This window comes from Neophocaena asiaeorientalis, unplaced genomic scaffold (assembly GCF_003031525.2).
Source record: "Neophocaena asiaeorientalis asiaeorientalis breed wild unplaced genomic scaffold, Neophocaena_asiaeorientalis_V1.1 scaffold130, whole genome shotgun sequence".
In the NCBI taxonomy this organism is placed as follows: Eukaryota; Metazoa; Chordata; class Mammalia; order Artiodactyla; family Phocoenidae; genus Neophocaena; species Neophocaena asiaeorientalis.
The window spans coordinates 5,329,988-5,348,870 of NW_020173397.1; the positions used below are offsets into that span (position 1 = coordinate 5,329,988).

Sequence of the window (18,883 nt, forward strand, 5' to 3'; positions counted from 1 at the left end):
AAAAAAAAAAAAAAAAAAAAAATCCTCAGGTCTATTACATATTGTACCTGTTTCTTGACCTTTCTGCATTATCTGAAATGATTTTCTCACTTTGGTAGTAGGAAAAAGAAGCAACTACTCATTGGCTTTAATGGTCACTATAAATACAGGGTAATATAATGACCAATGGAGGAATATTACTTAAAATATTGCCAGCTTCTCTCTATGTGTATTAACTGTGCTGCTTTAACATGAAAGGAAATCATTGTTGCAAGTGCATTACTCCTAATGGGCTTATTCTTCCTCTACTAAAAGCAACATTGCTTTGACATTGAAGAATTGCATAGCAGAGATTAAGATCCATTTTCAGATGGCATGTTCATCATCAGAACAAATGTGCTCAGCACTAATTGCCCTTTTGTTTTTAATTGACCACTTAATTAACTGCACTGGATAAATTAAAAATCTCAAATCCATTTTCTTCAGGTAGCCCCACTGTTTTATTTCAGTATGATAAAAATCTGTGGCCAGATAGAAGGGAAGATGCTTAATAATTTTACAACAGATTTCCAACCTCAGCATTCATGGAGTTATTTACTATCAAACTAAATCAATAATAAATTAAAAAATGAAATATTTATGATCTGAAAAATCTGATTTAGACTAGGAAACCCCAGCTGCCTTTAAGTCAGGCAAAGTAGCAAGATAAATTATGCCATCACAGTCTTTGTTTTCAGAATATAATGCAATCACTTATGATAATTGTTATGCCAGCTCTCAAAATAGGCAGTCATAATAGATGATAGATTAGCAGAAAGATATAACACAGCGTGTTTAATGCAATCATAGAAGAAACATTCCTTCTTTTCTTCGAGGAGACATGATTACATGTTAAGTTGTTAACAGCATGAAATAAATGCAAATATGTTTGTTATGAAAATAGTTAGAATCATTTCTACACATTTTCTTATTAGCGAAACCAAGCTGTACAACTTAACCTAGTCATCAATAGTCTATCTCATATGGCTTTTGCTTGAGGCAGTGGAGTCTTGCTGAAAGAGACCAACGTGAAGAAATTAGTTTTCTAAGTGATAAGAAATCATCCTTTCAATGAATTTCAGAATTGAAAGAAAGTACAGATCTTCCTCAATTTACAATGGGGTTATGCACCAATAACCCCAATATAAGTTGAAAATATCGTAATTCAACAATGCATTTATTACATCTAACCTACTGAGCGGCATAGCTTAATCTAGCCTACTTTAAACGTGTTCAGAACATTTACATTAGCCTACAGCTGGGCAAAATCATCTAACCCAAAGCCTCTTTTATAGTAAAGCATTGAATATCTCTTGTAATACGTTGAATATTGTATTGAAAGTGAAAAACAGAATTGTTGTAAGTGTATCAGTTGTTTACCTATGTGATTGGGGGACTGACTGGGAGCCGTAGCTGCCCAGCATCATGAGATAGGAGCCTACGGCGTATTGCTAACCTGGGAGAAGATCAGGGTTCAAAATTCAAAGTAAAGTTGAATTTGAAACATCGTACGTTGGGGTCCATCTGTGTAGAGATAATATTGCTTTCGTAGGGGAGGAAACTGAGGCCTCAAAGGAGTAAATAATTATCCCTATTCAGTTCATGACCTAGAGTGAGACCTGAGGGCAGATCCCTGATAGAGAGTCCTCCCTACTGCATGCCCTTTTTGATCTGTGACACTGGACCTGTCACCTAAGTATAGCTTCAGCCTCTGTGAGCCTATTTTCCCAACTGAAAAATGCAGGTAATTATATCTCATAGAAATGCTGTCGTATCTCTATTAATCAGACTAAGAGAATCAGGGTGGGTGATAATGTAGTTTGGAGGATTTGTAATGTCAACTCTCATCTCTGAAAGCGGTGACAAGAAATATTTGCTGTTCAGGCAAACCTAACTTTATTATACTTACTACAGAAAGAGAGACTATAAGTTGAAATAGTCTTAGTACTACCTCAGAAGGGCAAGTTATCGATTATATTTATAGGATTTTATGGCCTGAGCTGAGTGATTTTAAGGTTGATCTTGCAAGATGAAGAACTGACTAGAAATAGGCAGAGTTCATGGTGTAATAGCTTTAGATTGATGGGCGCCATGTGGTTAGACTCTTGATGTAGGTCTTGATGTTGTTCTTGAAATGAAAGTTTTATCCTATAGAAGTGAATACTTCCTAAAGCAAATAACTAAATTACTTTGCTTTCAGTATCATTTAACACAGGGATAGGGAATTATGCCAGTTTCAGTTCTTGGTAATGGGTTGAATAATAAGATGGACAGACTGCAAACCAAGCACCAAAGCAGAAAGGAGTTGGGAAATTTTTCTGTAAGAATCAGATAGGAAATAACTTTCGCTTTTACAGATCATTCGGCCTCTGTTGCCACTACTAAATAAGACTGTTGTAGCAAAAAAGCAGCCATAGACAAGACAGTAACAAATGGGAGTGGCTGTGTTCTAATAAAACTTTATTTACAAAAAAGTGATCAAGGGTAGCATTTAATCCAAGGCCACAATTTGCCAACTCCTGTCTAAAGAATGGCATGGAGAGAAGTTTCTAGTGCGAAGTTATCAGCCCAAGCCTACTGAATATTTGAGTAACCTCTGGAATGACAAGAAGCTGGGAGGGAGAGTGAGTATATCAGGTACAAGATATATTCAGAAATATAATTCAGAAATATCTTGATTAAAACAAATGGAGTATAGTCATTTGCCCCATTCTTTTTAATCTAAATATTTCTGAATTTTGCTACTGATATCTATGTTACCTGTATGATATATATTATAATGTATATGATATACATATATCATACATAGATAAGTTTAACAGTAAGAAGCAGATTAGTTTTCTTTTCACTCTTTTTGCTTCTTCATGTATTCCAAATTTAAAAAAGGACTAAAGAAAACAAGAATATTTATAGCAAGATCCTACTGAAACAACTATGCATACGAAGCATTTTGTTCATTTGTTTTGTTTGGGGGAATATAAATAAGCTTATTTGGGAGCAGTATTAGAGCATCAGAGGAAAAAAAAATTACTTCTTTATGTGCTTAAGAAAAAGCAGTCAGACTGGGGGAAATTTTTCTTTTTTTCTGCTTTACTAAATTTGTCAAATTAAAGAAAAACAAAGCAAAACAGATTGGTATAGGCCAAAACAATATCTAAATCTAATAAGATGGTATTTAATAAAAGTACATATTAAGTTTTAGGTTTAAAACATTAATCTACTTATTCAGCATAGGAGCAGCATGGGGAAAAGAGACTTTACATAATTTCAAGTTAGTAAAACAAACACAATATGGGGTGATTCTAGGCCAACATTCAATATTTGCTTATCTTTTGACATAGTTGCTGAAAATCAGATGTAACTGAGGTTGCATTAATAAAAGCATAGTGTCCAAAACAAGGGATGTGCTATTTCTACCTTAACGTGCACTTATGTAACCACATAGGGGGGTTGTATTCTCTTCTCAACATCAAGGCTTAAGAGAAATTTTGACAAATTGAAAGCCTCTCCTAGGGAGCAGGGTGAGGATGATGAAGTGGCTGGGAGCTTATGAGGGTCACTGGAAAAAAATGAGTATGCTTAGCCTGGGAAAGAGAGGATTTAGCAGGCAGAGGAGAACCATCTTCAAATATTTGAAGGGCCATGTTGTGGAAGAAGGATTAGACTTATTATTTGTGTCTCAGGAGAGCAGAACTGGGACCAAAGAGTAGACATTTCAGGGCAGCAAATTTTAGCTTAATATCAGCCCAGAGCATTTTAACAAGTAGAATTGTCCAGCCAGTGGTTAAGTGCACTGGCTTTGAAACCTAGACTTTCTAGGTTTGTATCTCAAAACTTACAGTCACTTAATAGCTTTGTGACTTTAGAGGAAGTAAAATACTGTCTCTGAGCCTTAGTTTTATGATAACGACAATGGAAAAAGTACTATCTACTGCATGGGTTTATATAAGGATTCAGTGAGATTGTGCATACAAAGAGAAAAGTGGTTTCTCCATGAGATACCAAGTTCTTCATGACTAGGCATATAGAAGGAGCAGCTAGATGACAACTTCTCTGGAATATTATAGAGGGCATTTCTGCACCAAGTAGAAGGTTAAGCTAGATGACCTCTTAAGCCCTTCTAAACTTGTATCTTTTATTTCTATATAGGAGCAGGAAACTGAAAATCCTCTGTACCAGGGATCATTAGGTGGTGGTCCAAAAGCTGGATTCCCCTAGAAGAACACTTGAAAATTGGGAAACCAGAATAAAAAGGAACATTCTGGCTTCTCTTTAAGTATCTGAAGACTTGGTATCAATGGTTCACATTTCTACATGGTTAAGAAGCCGAATCCAGCCTCTGTACCCCAACACTGAATTAAATCTTGGAGACAGTTTTGGGTGAAGTAGAAAAGAATAGCTTTATTGCTTTGCCAGGCAAAAGGGGCCACAGCAGGCTAGTGCCGGCAAAGCTGTGTGTCCCCACTTGGAGAGGGTAGTGAGAAGTTCTATAGTAATGGTTCAAAGAGGGTGTGATCAGCTCATGGGCGTTCTTCTGACTGGTTGGTGGTGAGGTAAGTGGGAGTCAGCATCATCAACTTTCTGGTTCCAACTGGTCTGGGGTCTACATGCTTGTGGGCAGCATACCTTCGTTAACTGTTAACTTCACTCACCTGATGGGGGTTTCAGTATCTACAAAACAGCTTAAAGATATTGTTGTGTGTATCCCTTGATGGGGAACAGGACCTTGCCCCAAGGTGGCACTATTGTTTGTTTCTCCCCTGTCTCATGTCCCCTCCCTTCCCTAATAACAGCTACTTGAACCTGCCTGTTGGAACTCTGGGAAGGTCATGGAGGCTGAATAAAGCCTATTTCTTATAATCAAAGAATTGGGGGACACAGAAAGCTTTTTGTGCATAGGAGCCTCACAGGGCCCTGCTTGGTATCAGTAACAGCACCTTTAAAAAGCATTAGCAGCAAGCATCAGCAGTGCTTGGCCCTTTAATATCATTTGCCTCAGTTTAGACAATAGACCCAGTTCGTCTAAGATGCAGCCCACCTTAGTCTCATATCACCTGCCTGATCTCTGAAGGCGGTGTATTGCCACTTCTGTCCTACATTAGCTAGGTGAGATAGCTGGAAGCAGTCCTTCTGGACTGCAGTCCTTTTGGACAGGATAGAAAAATAGGAGGAGGAAGAGAATGAATGGGATACCGGCAGGCTGTCTGAAAGGGAAGATTAACAACAAAAGTATTAATAATATTAGTATTTGAATACTGACCAGTTACCAGGCTCTATGTCAAGGACTGTATGTACATTGTCTCATTTAATCTTTACAGCAGTCCTATAAGGTGTGTAAAATGATTGCTTTCCTTTAATGGGTGAGGATACTAAAGCTCGGAGGGGTAAATACTTGTGCAAAGGTGTGTCCAGCTAATAAATGGCAGAAAAGTTTCTCATCTGACCAGTATCTGTTCCAATCCTGAACCTTTGCTTTCCTCCACAATGGCCAATCTTACAAACTTTACAATTTTGCCTAAAGCCAGTCCTGGGAGATTCAGTTCTAATTTCTGAGCAAACATATTTCTGATAGGAAAGATCTCTTCCTATCAGAGTTGTAAAGGGAAGATTCCTCCTTCATTGTGAATAACCTGAACTGTTATGAATCTATATGGCACAATGCAAGGTTTCCCACAGTGTGCTTTTTGGACTTAAAAAAAAGTAGCATGTAGTCAAATACTATGCAAAATGCAAGGTTAAATAAGGTGAACAAGTTCTTTCCTGCAGGATTTCTCAGTGTCTCTACTCTTCTAATGCACATTGTAGAATCTGAGGAGAAGGGTACGTACTGTTTCTTAGACTTCCATGATCCTGGGACTCTGTTTTCTTCAGTGTTTACCCTAGAGTGAATGAATGCTCCATAGAACACAAACCTAATAGAGAGAAAAGAGCCCTGGACCAGAAATGCGATGGTATCAAAGTCCCAACTCTGCCAACAGCTAGCTATGTGATCTAAGTCTTGTAACCTCTGTTCTTATGTTGGGACAGTAATATCTGTCCTACTGACTGCTCCAAATTTTTATAGGGATCAACTAAAAGAGGATTTAAAAGAGCTCTCTAAATTGAAAAAAGCCCAAGATATGCATAAGGGATTAAATGACTAATGTTTCTGTCTCCTACATAACTGATCAGGGAAATGGGCTAGATTTTAATCACTTTCATGCCAATCAGCAATTTTCTGACCACACATAATGTTGTATCTTTTTAAAATGCATGAATGTGTGAATTTTCTGATCTACCTGGAAAGAATTATCAAAATATTATCTATATATTCATATTGTCATGAATACATTAAAGCTATGCAATTGTAAGCTCTCTGCTGAGAAAGAACACACTTTCTTCCAAGGCTATCTATTAAGGAAGGAAAGAGGAAAGAAATAGTGAGTACTCATAGCAGGATGTACACTGATTCCATTCTCTTCCCTTTGGCTAAGTTTCATGGTCCCCAGCCCCTGGACAATTGGACCTTTTGCCTTCTCTTGCATCAACCTGTCCCCTGATATGTGCTCCTGTTGGCAGTCCTGACCTCACAGAAATAGGAGTCATCTCCGGAGGAAAATGCAGTTGCCTGTCAACACTGTCGCTGTAAAACTGGGAAATTCCTCTGCTATTGAGAAGCTAGAATTTCTAAAATAAGAAAAATAAAAAGGAGAGAGAGAAAAAAACAACTCATTTGGCAACAGGGAATGGCATTGAACCTTGGTCTCTTAAGTGCCCCATTCCTTGGCTTTTTGAAGTTGCAGAAATGCGGATCAGGCTTTCTGTTGAGTGTGTTATTCTCGCTAAATACATGGTCCCCGAGAGGAAAGATGCTGTGGCCTGGGGCACAGGGGACAGACCTCATTCCCCAGCCCTTTGCTCATTCTTTCACCTTTGGAGATGGCTTTTGTAGGTAAGGAAAAAAAAAGTCATCTGCTGACCTGACGATACACTTCCCCAAAGGCAGGGTATTAAGATGTTATCTCAGATTTCCCCCAATTCAAGCCTGCTTCCTGCCTTCTTACTAATAGGACCTAAACTGCCTTCCAATACCTGGATCTCATGTTTATATAAATAGTACCCCACTTTTGTAAATTGATATATAGTGTGAAAAGTGCTTTCTCAAATAAAATGTCTCGTTTTGATTTTTTTTTTTTTTAATTACCAAGAAAAACAAAAAGTGAGGCTCCGAGAGATTAATTAACTTTCCTGGAGTCAGCCAGGATAAAGTATGCATACTCTTTTAAAAGTACTGTTTTATATTTTCCACCCTCAAATTTTGGTGACTTGGGACAAAACTGTATTCTAATTTATATCCAGATATAGGTAAGGGTATTGTGAGCTGTGAACAGTAGGGAGGGAATAACAGGAGGATGTGAAAAGCATTCTTAGAGGAAAGGAGCAGTACCTTCTGCAGGGGTTCCCCATGGGCAGACTGGCCCAGTGAAAACATCACTGGACCAGGAATCCAAAGGGCTCAGAGACAGTCCACCACTGCCAGTAACCAGTTACATAATCTTAGTAAATCCAGCAACATTTCTGGTCTCAGAATTCTATGCTGAGATGGGAGAGCAGGCAATTCAACAGAAACAAGTAGGAGGCAGGCTTCCAAATAATGTAACGCTACTTCAAGTATTGGGCCAAAATCATATAGGTAGTATGTGGCTGAGCTGGACCTTGGACCTAGGTCTTTTGATTTTAAGACTAAGGCCCTTTCCATATTATATATAGGAAGCACAGGATTGATGTCAGTGATCTGGACATATATACTTGGAATTATTCTGAAAAAGACATTAATTGGTTTCCAGAATAGTAGGCAACTTGAATGTAAAGGTAGTTTTAGGAAAATATCTAAAGTGGGACAGGTTATAGTGAGACTAAGGGCAGAGTGGTGCTCTTAAAACTGCCTTTTGTTCTGTCCCTATGGCCGCCTACTAGACTAAGCAGATCTGTGGAAGGAAAGAGAACACCAGACAGTAGTTTCTTTTCTCTGCATAATGTAAACAAAAGGCCATGATTCTGGGGAATAGCTCCCAACCCAATCCAGCAGTCCATTTTGCATATAGATAGATGCCCACTACTGCCCTGAACTCCTATGTGCAAGAGGGCATTGGTTCTGTTAGGCCACCATGTCTGAAGGGACATGGAAAGGATGACAGAGTCATTGACTCAGTGGCTTTGAGCTTTTCAAGAGGAGACAGTGGTAGCTGAAGGTCTATGCTCTGTAGCCAGGCTTCCTCCTTTCAATCCAGCCTCTGCCTCTCATTCAGTAAGGAATTTGGTACAGGTTACCTAACTCTTCTGTGCCTTCGTTTCCTCATCAGTAAAATGGGAATAATAATAGTAGCTACTTCCCAAGTCTGAGGTGAGGATAAGTTAATTCATATAAACTGCTTTGAAGAGTATCTCATATGAAACCAGAGCACACTAAATAATAGCTGCTATTATTATTGTCATCATTATTGTTATTATTATTAAGTACAAAACAACCAAATTTAAAAGATCAGGTCATTTTCAAGGATGCCTGTATCTTTGATTATGTTGGTCCATCTTCCTAGAATTCTCCAATTTTAGAATTCTGCCAAGATTCAGTGACCTTTATCCCATGAAGATTTCATTATACCTTCATTTAGAAATGCTTTCACTTTCAACTTCTAATCAATTTATCTTTAATGAGGGATGAATAAAATATTTAAGGTATGACTACTTTTCCATAATATATTTTGCTGGTCTATTCTTCAGGGTTGTGTGTGTGAGTGTGTGTGTCCTTGTACACAGGAAGGATCAAGTTACACTAATTCACTGAGCTGGTGAATGGTTGCTACTTATGACTTAAATGTATTTCAGGGGTGTTATGGAAAAAGCATTCAGAAGCAATAATAATTTTGAGAGTTATCATTCTCTTTGTTACGTTATAGAATTCAGTACAGTCTCCTTGAAAGGTGATACACTAGACCTTTTAAATAAGGGTAATGAAGAGAAGTAAGTAGGCTTACCCTTGCCTGTCTTCAAGTGACTATTACCCAAACAGTCTAGAATGAGGAAATAAGTGAAAGAAGAATTCTTTTTGCCCTAAAGTGATTCCAGGCAAGGATGATATCACCTATCCTCCTCTTAACATCTTTTTCCAACCTATATGTCTGGTATGTCATCAATGGGACAGCCGGTCTTTAGGCTTCCAGAAGAGGTATATCTTCTGAAAGGGCAGTGACTTTGGATTATGCATCTGAATCTCCAATGGCTTAAACTTGGCCGCCCAAGTGTAAGGTGGTACCTGGGTGCAACACATTTTTGGCTTATTGGTTGCAAACAGATTTTAAAACGATATGAGTTTGAAAACATATTGATCATGTTGCAAGATGTTATTTGGAGATTTTACAGTAAAAGAAATATAAGCACAGCTGCATATTTCAGAAATTTCAGTCCCAATTTGCTTGTCAGTTCCCAGAACATACTAGTTTTTCAGGGGATGTACATATATAAATAAACTAAATGCATATAGAAAAGCACATATATCTTTTCTTTCCAAATAGCTTTCCTTCACTCTACCTGACATAAACTCCCTCATGTCCCCAGCCAGAATGGTATTTTTGGCACAATATTTTTCCTGACTTCTCTATTGCCTCCTGGGGACCTGCCTTTCAAACATCTAATGTGAATTTTCTCATGAATGCCAATGATACACGGCTACATTTTTCCTTCAAACTTTTCATCCCCCAGGCACTCCAAGTACTCTGTAACTACTTCCAAGTTATCCATAATTAGATGGGTAGCAATTACTTGTAATAGAGGGTAGAAAAGGCAAAGGGCATTTTTATTGGTTCTGGGAAGATTTAACTACATTGATACAGCATTTACTGAAAATCCCCATCACCCCAGAGCATGGTGAATGGCCACTTCCATCTCAGCTCTGTCTCAGGAGGTTTCTGGGTACAAAGTGCCCTGAGGTCTCCTTTGCCACACAGAGAAGCTAGTCTCCATTCATTCTCTCATGTTAACTTCACTTGAGTTAAGTGCGCAGACAACACTTTATTCACTCCCAATTCAAATCAAAATAAAGGTTTAATTTGCTTCCCTGTCTTCTGGGGCTAATCTCCCTCATTGAACACTCATACTCCCATTAATTCAAGGAGAACAACCCCCTGAGCAGCCTTTGATTAGACTCGAAGGATTAATTGTTCCTTTGGAAGCTTGCACACAGCATCCACCAGTATCAACAAGAACCTCCCTTTGTGTACCCCATACCCCAGGGCAGAATTGGGTATGAGACATGACCATCAGCAGCAGCAGATAATTTGCACTCTACCTACTTCTGAGCTCAAGTGCTAAATTTCTAGGATGCATATTAAAGTGCTCCGTCTTCCCTGCAAACCTACCATTTGCAGGTGGAATACAAAGATGTCAACTCCTGCTAAATGTCAGGAACTTTTATCATATAGGAGATGTCAGAACAGACTTTAGCAGAAGTTAGCTTTATGGAATGTCTCCAGGGTCTGCCTCTAATGTTAATGGATCAACCTCCCAGTTGAAAAAAATAGAGTTCTCAGTTCTTTTGCTATTCTTTATAGTCTATGACTTCAACTTTATTATTTACATTCAAAGAATCTCTTGAGATAAAGTAAAATAGTATGTTTCAATAATTAGTTTAATAATAAGTTAATTAAGAAAGGATTCACTCCCCCCAACTATAAGCTGAGTTTCATTTACAACAGCTCTTATAAACCAGCTTAGAGAAAGATGAGATGATTTATATGTTGACACAGAGAGGCAGAAGTTTTTCTGTGTATGTGTGTATCTTTTCATAAGGGTGAACTAATTTATTTGTCAAACAGTATTTGCTTTTTCTGAGCTCCCCCAAAAGTAGACTGTGAGTCAAGGACTTTTTAATGCAAAAAGGTTGGTTGGGAAGTTATCCTAAGAAACATGGGAAGGGAAGTGGCTTAGACACAGAATGGAGCCAGTAAAAGTTTATTATCAGGCCAGTTGTCAGTGTGGTCAACTGGATCTCAGTCTCTCTGGGGAGTACTGGATGCAGAACAATGTTCAGTTATCCCAAATGAGGGGCACAGAAGATGAGTATTTATTTATCAATTTCTCATCCATAATTGATTGAGAGTTGGTTCTGGGAACATTAACTCTCAGGCAGTGCTAGTTTGGCCTGCATGGAGAAAAGCATGTTTCTCAGGCCGGAATCAGAGATAGTCAGGTTTTCACAGTCATCAGAGTTGTAGTTGTGAATCCTGATGATGGGTATGGGGGTGGGAGATTCATTGAGAGCATGGACAACATCTGCTATAATTAGTAAATCTCTGCCATTTATTAGACATTGGGTTGTACATTAGCCTTGAAATAGAATCAGTGCCTTTTATAAAAATGGGACTTCAGCAAAGGTTTTTATTACTAGAACACCAGGATTATTGCTACACATCAATCTTCTTGCTTTGCAGTTGGCTTTTTCATTAAGTAAAGAGGAGAGAAGACAGAACATTTTATAGATAAGTCACACTAAAATTAAGCTTTGGCCTTTCAAACCAATTTCTAAACTCCATATTAAGGAAGCATGCTTTTTTTCAAAGGGATTTAATATTTAAAGTAACAATAAAAAATTAAAGAGAGAAAACAAAATGTATTCTATGTAAATGAACACTGCCTGATGTAGATAGTTTTCAAAAGCATGACCTGGGAGTTTAAATCAGCCACTGTGGAAAATTACCTAGAAACTCATATCTAAAACCAATTCATGTACAGTTAAATATTTAAGTTACAGTACATATACCTCAAACACTTGTCACTTAGAAAGTGTTTTATGTTCCAGCATTGATCCTACAAACTTACTGGAGTTAAGAAAAACATCTTATATTTATATAGCATTTTGAATATTAAAATGCACCTCACATTCATATTTTTACTTAAACTTCATAAATATATGTGAGAAAAGTATTATTCACATTTTATAAAAATGGAAAGTGACAGTGCAAAAAGTCAGTTGATTTTCTATAGGTCACAAAACTAGGAAAAGTTGAAACCAAAAATCATCCCAAACCTTTTTTACCAGCTTGTGCCTACATGCATGAAGACAATACAATTCCAGCTACTATTTCACTTGGAAATTTTGGTCAGACCAATAAGACCAAATTTCTTGAGTTGCCTGGGAATTGAAGGTTCCTGGGATGCAATACGTTGAGTTCTAGTATCAGGGCCATCCCAGACAAACAGGGAAAATTGGACCTTCTGCCTGGCACTTAAAATATGCACATAGTTTTAGAAGCATATGCTGAAGTCTTTGGTGATTATACTGCTCTGTAGTTGTTCTCGAAAGTTACAGTTCTTTAATAACATACAGCTGATCTCTTAATATTGATAATATTCTATAACTCGCTTTTTTAAATGAATCCACTTTTTCCTAAGTGGCTCCCAAGAATAGCATTAGCTACATTAGTATTCTAATACCCTTCCTGGAATATAGTTTACTCATTTTTCACCTATATTCATTTACATAAATCCTAAAAGGAAAACCATACAAATAAAAGAAGGCATATACCTAGTTGTTCCAATATTGAAATGAAGATTAGATTAGATAAGAAATGAAAAAACTGTCTACCTAAAATAGCTTTATGGAGCTTAATAGTACTCAGAAAGCTTGAATTATTAAAAGTCCAATATCTTTCAGCTTGTAAGTTGAATATATTTGGGCTGCTAAAGGGAAAATCAGAAGTTCTAATGTTGTCATTTGTTTGATCAAAAACTATAGAAACAAACAGCGCCCTCAAGTGTGTTGTTCTGTAGAAATACGTGTATCTGTAGGAGGCTGTTGAATTTTATAACTAAAACTAATTAGGTGAATAGCTAGTGACTTTATTTCCCTGAAACAAGCACAACTAAATTCCTCAATTCTCAATTTGTTGATTCCATCCCTGCAGGGCAATCAATCATTAATCTATCTACATACCTGAGTTTTGGTATAGGCACTGTCTCTAATTTTCTGTGTGACGTTCGGAAAGTACTCTGCTTGTTTGAATGTCAGTTTTTTATTTGACAAATTGTGGAGTGGGGAGGCAGTTGGACCAGATGATTTCCAAATTATCCAGAGAATGAATTATAGAACTTGACCTGATGACAAGGAACATTACAGTTGATCCTAAATTAATGGAGATGCACAGGATTGGGGTGGTGCCCACTCTGTATCTTGGCCTCACATGTCATTCTGGTCACTTTAGGGTGTCATCATATGGGAATGAATGCAACAAAGTAATCATTATGTAACAAAATGTCAAAAACATTTATTATGTACAAGTAATGTTGAAAGTTGTGGTCTGAAAAATTATATTCTGAGATAAAAGAAACATAATTTCAAAAGAATAAGTTGATTGATTCAGATAGGTTGTCTCTATAATTCAACCAATAAATAGGTTAAACCAACTCAAGGTAGACTCTAAAAGTAGCTAAAGAGAAGCCAATTATGTAAATCTGGTTGGTACGCACTTAATTTAGAATATTTCTTGTAGACAGCCATTCGCTGCTACAAAAGTTTTGAAGCTCTGGGCCCTGCCGTGGGTGCTCACTCAATTTCAGAGACATATCCTTTGCTTTCTATTGCTCAGAGTTTTTTGGGTTTTTTTTAAACAATCTATGTTTTATATATACATATACATATATATATATACATCCACACAAGATTGAATGGCTGCATCAAATATTGAAGTTTTACATATTGAGAATATCACTTTAACCATTGCTTTAGCCTAGCAGGAGACCCTAAAAGATTCTGGAAACGTAGAAAAGACCCCCTAGTTTTATGTTAGACTGCCTTTTCCTAGTGGACAAGAATTCAATCAACAAAATATATTTAATGCTGAGAATACTTGATATCAAAGTAACAGATTAAAAGGTGAAAATTCAATCAACTTACTGTTTTTCTATACAAGATATCAAAGTAGTTCATTGACTTTACAGATTTCCTCTGGTTGTGTCAGCCAAATCATATTATTGGTTAGTGTTACTTAGCCACAGCCCTAATTAAATCTCATGGTTATAGGGGAATAAAATGTAGTCATTTAGAGAGGTTTATGTGCTTACATATATATCTGACAGTAGATATTAATATGGATAAACTTGATGCATAATCTGAATTCAAAGAATTTATGTAATCGAAAATGGATTTGGCTTACAAAACACAAAGTATCAGTCTTATGAAATGTTCCGTCTTGTGTTCATTATATAATAATATTGTTAGAATATAATAGAAGCACTTATATAAAGTTGTAATATCAAGAGAAATTAATTTTCCTTTTTTCTGGTGGTTGTATAGTTATTTTAGAACTGTGCTAGGATTTGTCCTTTAAGCAAGTGTTTCCATATCACGTAATAGACAAAAATAGGCATTTTTAACTTTTCCACTTTAATTGAAAACACATAAATACTTTTACAAAAGTATGTGTAAACTATATATAATACATATAAAATACATGAAATGTATATACTTCTATACAATTTATATATTATATATATATGTATGTATGTTTATATATATGTATAATTTAAGGTACTTAGGACACCAGTGATGTAGTGATGACATATCAGATAATTAATAGATAAGAGGATCCAGAACTAATGGGAAAGGTGCTGACTCTCCAGGTGACTTTCACTCTATCCTTCCTCTGGTCATGTGGGGAGTTCCTAGTTGGTGATGGGAAGAAGAGGCATGTAGAAGAGACACAGGAAGAAGCTCTAAATATAAAGATTATGCATTCTTTTTGAAAGCCTTTCTCATCTCTTCTGGCTTGACCCAGGACATTACTTTCATTCCATAAAATGTGGTGTCTGCAACCAAAAAAATCTTATTTAACAAACATTGATTGATGACCTACTAAGAGCTCTTTGTGTCAGTGATAAAAAGTTGAACAAGGCAAAAATGGTCTGTGCCCTCCTGGAGCTTTTATTCTAAAGGTGATGGGCCAGAGACAATAGGAAAATAGGCAGAGCCATAATAAATAAAGATTGTGATAAGTATGAAGAAATAAATAAATAGAATAATTAGTGACCTGAGGTATAATGAGATGGGGAGTCATCCTGCTACTTTAGGTAAACTGATTAGGGAAGGTCACATCACTGAAAATCCTTCCAATCAAATGAGCTCTCACCTACTACATGATAAGCCAAAAGTGGGGAATGAGTCTTAACCAGCAGAATTAGATTTATCTAAAGAATCTATAATTAGCATACATTCATATGCACGTGCTTGTTTTTTTTTGTTTTTTTTTTAATATCAAGTACTGATTTTAACTTTCTCTGCAGTTCTCCATATTGAAGATGAGGAAATGGAGGCTCAGAAGGTTGGCAAGCAAAATAAACTCATGAAATCTGAAACTTTTCCAAACAACTATCAATGTAACTATTTAGGAAAACATAGGAGGAAGACAAATATAAACTGAGGAACATAACATTGGTTTGGAAGATTGTTAGTCTCTCAAGAACTGCTATGATTCTAGAGGTTATGAAGAGTACCTAATGGTAAAAGGAGACATTAGAATTTAAAATGCTAATGAAATATAAAAGCAAAATGAAAACTACAATCCGCAACAGGCAGAACACATCTAGCTCATCGTAGCAATATGGTACTGGCTTTTGTCTTAAATCTTTTCTCTTAGGATGACATCATCTCAGTGTATTGGGGATTGTCAAATAAACATTAGGATGTATGTAGTATCAGTACCTTGATTAGATTAAGTGGAAAAGTAGGCTTTGATTTACAGAAATTCACATCACAGCCGAGTCTTACTTGAAACACTTCTAGTCCATAAAGCAACACTGAAACTTGAGGCATCTTGCTGACACTATGACTTATTTTTTAATATTTGTAAAGGGCAATAAGTAAGAATGAGTTCTTATATCATTTTACAAGCTGGGTGACTGGTTAGTAGTCATTTTTATTCTGACCTGGTTTGAACTTGCACAATACTCGCATTGTCTCTGGCATTTGACTGTGTGCAGAGACTACATTTTATTTCTTTCTCCAGAAATTGAACTCTGCCTGGGAAAGCCAGAATTTCCTAGAAAATTGTGCTCCAAGCCTATTGATTTAAAAGGCAGAAATAAACTGCTTTCTTTTGCCCCAGATTCTATTTTCAAATCTTGCTTGTGTATCTCAGAATTTATTCAAAACCAATTCTGAAAATGAGTGCTCTAAAACTCTGGGTTTGTCTCTCAGTCTTTGCACAGATAGCGAATCAATAATTTGGTAATTTAAAACAATCAGATATATTAACTATCATTTATGGGTAAGGCACAGTATTAAAGATTTAGATAACTAGATTAAAAATATTTTAATTGGTTATTTTTGTTTCACAGAGATATCTTAAGTGTACACACACAAAACATTAACTTACATTTCTTAAGTGCTACATTTCCTGAATGTTACAGATAAAGAAAAAAAAAAGTAGGCTGATTCATTGTTATTCTTGTGCTCATTCCATAACTTAAAAACAAACAAATAAACAAACAAAAAACTACTGTATAAATTGCAAAGGCCCAGGTCTTGAAGATACTTGAAGATACTTGAAGATTGAGCAAACAGGATTGTGTATAAACCTTATAGAGATTAACTTGTTATTTTAAGAAACTGATAAATGCTATGATATAAGCAGTGTGGGTATTGGGGGGAAATATTACAAAAGTACCTCTCTTAGTCTAAGGAGGATCAGAAAACCTTCCTGGAGGAAATAACTGAGAACTAAGGAATAAGTAGAAGTAAAACTCCATGGTGTTGGGGAGTGAGGAAGGGGAAAGGATATTCTAATCAGAGGGAAGTAAATGTGTGGAAGATGAGCACAAAAGACAACTTGACTGACAGAAGAAACTAAGTGAGGTTCAATGTGGCTAGAGCATAGAAAGAAGAGGGTAGGGTGATTTGAGGAGTCTGAGGGGAAAGAGACTAAATGACACGTTAATGAAAGAATTATGTTACTAGGGTTGATGTAATTTAGAGTTTCTCAACTTGGGCAATATTGACACTTTGGGATGGCTAATGGTTTGTTGTAAGAGGAAAGGCAGCTGTTTTGTCTATTGTGGACTGTTTAGCAATATCCTGGCCTCCATACACCAGATGCTGCTACCACCCTCCTCCAATGTGATAATCAATACTACCTTGATATTTTCAAATGTCTATTTAGGGTGCAAAATCACTGCTGGCCCAGAAGCACATTAGATGGATTATGTGTCACTATCAACTGAGAATTATCCCAGAGATGCAAGGATGGATTGACATAAGAAAAATTAAGCAATGGAATACACCACACTAATAGAGTGAAGGGAGAAAAAGAGGAAGAAAAAATGCTTATCTTAATTGATGCACAAAAAAAGGATTTGACAAAATCCAGCACCCTTTCATAATAAAAACACTCAGAAAGCTAGGAATAGAATGAAACTTCCTCAAAATTATAAAGAACATTTCCTCCAAACCTGATAATAAGACAACTCAGTTGAACTATTTCTCAGAACTTTTAGTAAATAGCATAAATATCTGGATATATAAAAATAAATATTATGATCATGGACTTTTTTAAGTTGAAGCTGTTCTAAGAGTTGAGCTGGACCAAGGGAGCACTGTCCTTGGATTTTGCAATTTTTTTTTTTATCACAGACACACACACACACACACACACACACGCACACAGAGATTTTCTAATGTTACTTTTTCTTTTTTCTCAAATGTGCCTAGACAGTAATGTTCTAAGGCCTAAAATCAGACCATCAACAAACAAATAAAATGATAGTCATATTATGATCTACATCTACTGACTTAAACAGGACTGAAATAATCACTTTACTAATAGTTCAGCTTCAAAATTCATATTACAGTTATTTGGAAGAGGGAACCTGAAAGAGCCTGTGACACACTTGCCAACAGTTCCCTCCTCCACTTATGCCACATTGACTTCTTTTCAGAATTCTTCCAAAAGTGGGTGGAAATATTTGAGATGGCTCAGTGAATTCGACCCCTTATGTATGATTATATGAAAAGCTAGCCACACACCATTTCCACCTTCCTAATTTATGGATCAGAGATTACATTTGTAAATAAAAGAAAAAGGAGAGTGGAAAATGATAATTTCTATAGAGGAATTGGAAAGCAGTCATCTTAATAACACAAAGGTCATCAATCTGCAGAAAACATTAATGACACAAATGCTAAACTTAACTCTCAGATGTCTCTTGGACTTGCCAAAATCATTTCCATTAAATTATGAATTAGAGAGACATGACTGTATGAAAGGCCAAGTGACCAGTACTTGAATTGGGGAAAACAATATGAATTGGATTGGTGTGGGGAATAAATATTCATTCTTTCAGCAATTATGTTACCCATATTTACAACCTGTCCACAGACTATAACCTAAAGAAGAGAGGAGAATAATAAATTAGAATTAGAGTTCAAAAAATTATGGAAAACACACATTATTAAGGACCTGAGGACTTTTGGATCAGTGAATTGTGAACGTATGGGCAAGTCATTTACTCAGAAGGTCTTACTTTTTACTTTTGTGAAAGCAGGACTTTAAAGTTCCTACTCTCTTGGTTTTGGAGTCAGTGTTCACCCTGGCATCCAATTTTTGGCCAAATCTCACTTTTCTTCATTGAAACCTCTATCAGATAAAATATTTTAATATCTCAAGAATATTCTTCTCAGTACAATTCACACCTGGGATATTTTTGTGATAATATGTTTTATATTATTTTCCCCTTCTTTTTTCTTGTCTATGTTTTAGAAGTTCCCTAGGATATTATACTTTATAGATTAATTCTCTACCTTTCTTATTTTATTGCTACTATACTACTATAAAATTATTTT

General features: G+C 36.3%; 1 protein-coding gene across 1 annotated transcript in view; it reads right to left on the reverse strand.

Moving 5' to 3' along the window:
• Positions 1-18,883, reverse strand: part of CNTN6 (contactin 6) — a 289,356-nt gene that overhangs the window by 237,127 nt on the left and 33,346 nt on the right. The window contains exons 3-4 of the mRNA XM_024747063.1: positions 12,132-12,138; positions 12,089-12,091 (exon numbers count right to left, since the gene is read on the reverse strand). The gene's annotated coding sequence lies outside the window, so the exon portion shown is untranslated. The remainder of the gene's footprint in view (positions 1-12,088; positions 12,092-12,131; positions 12,139-18,883) is intronic.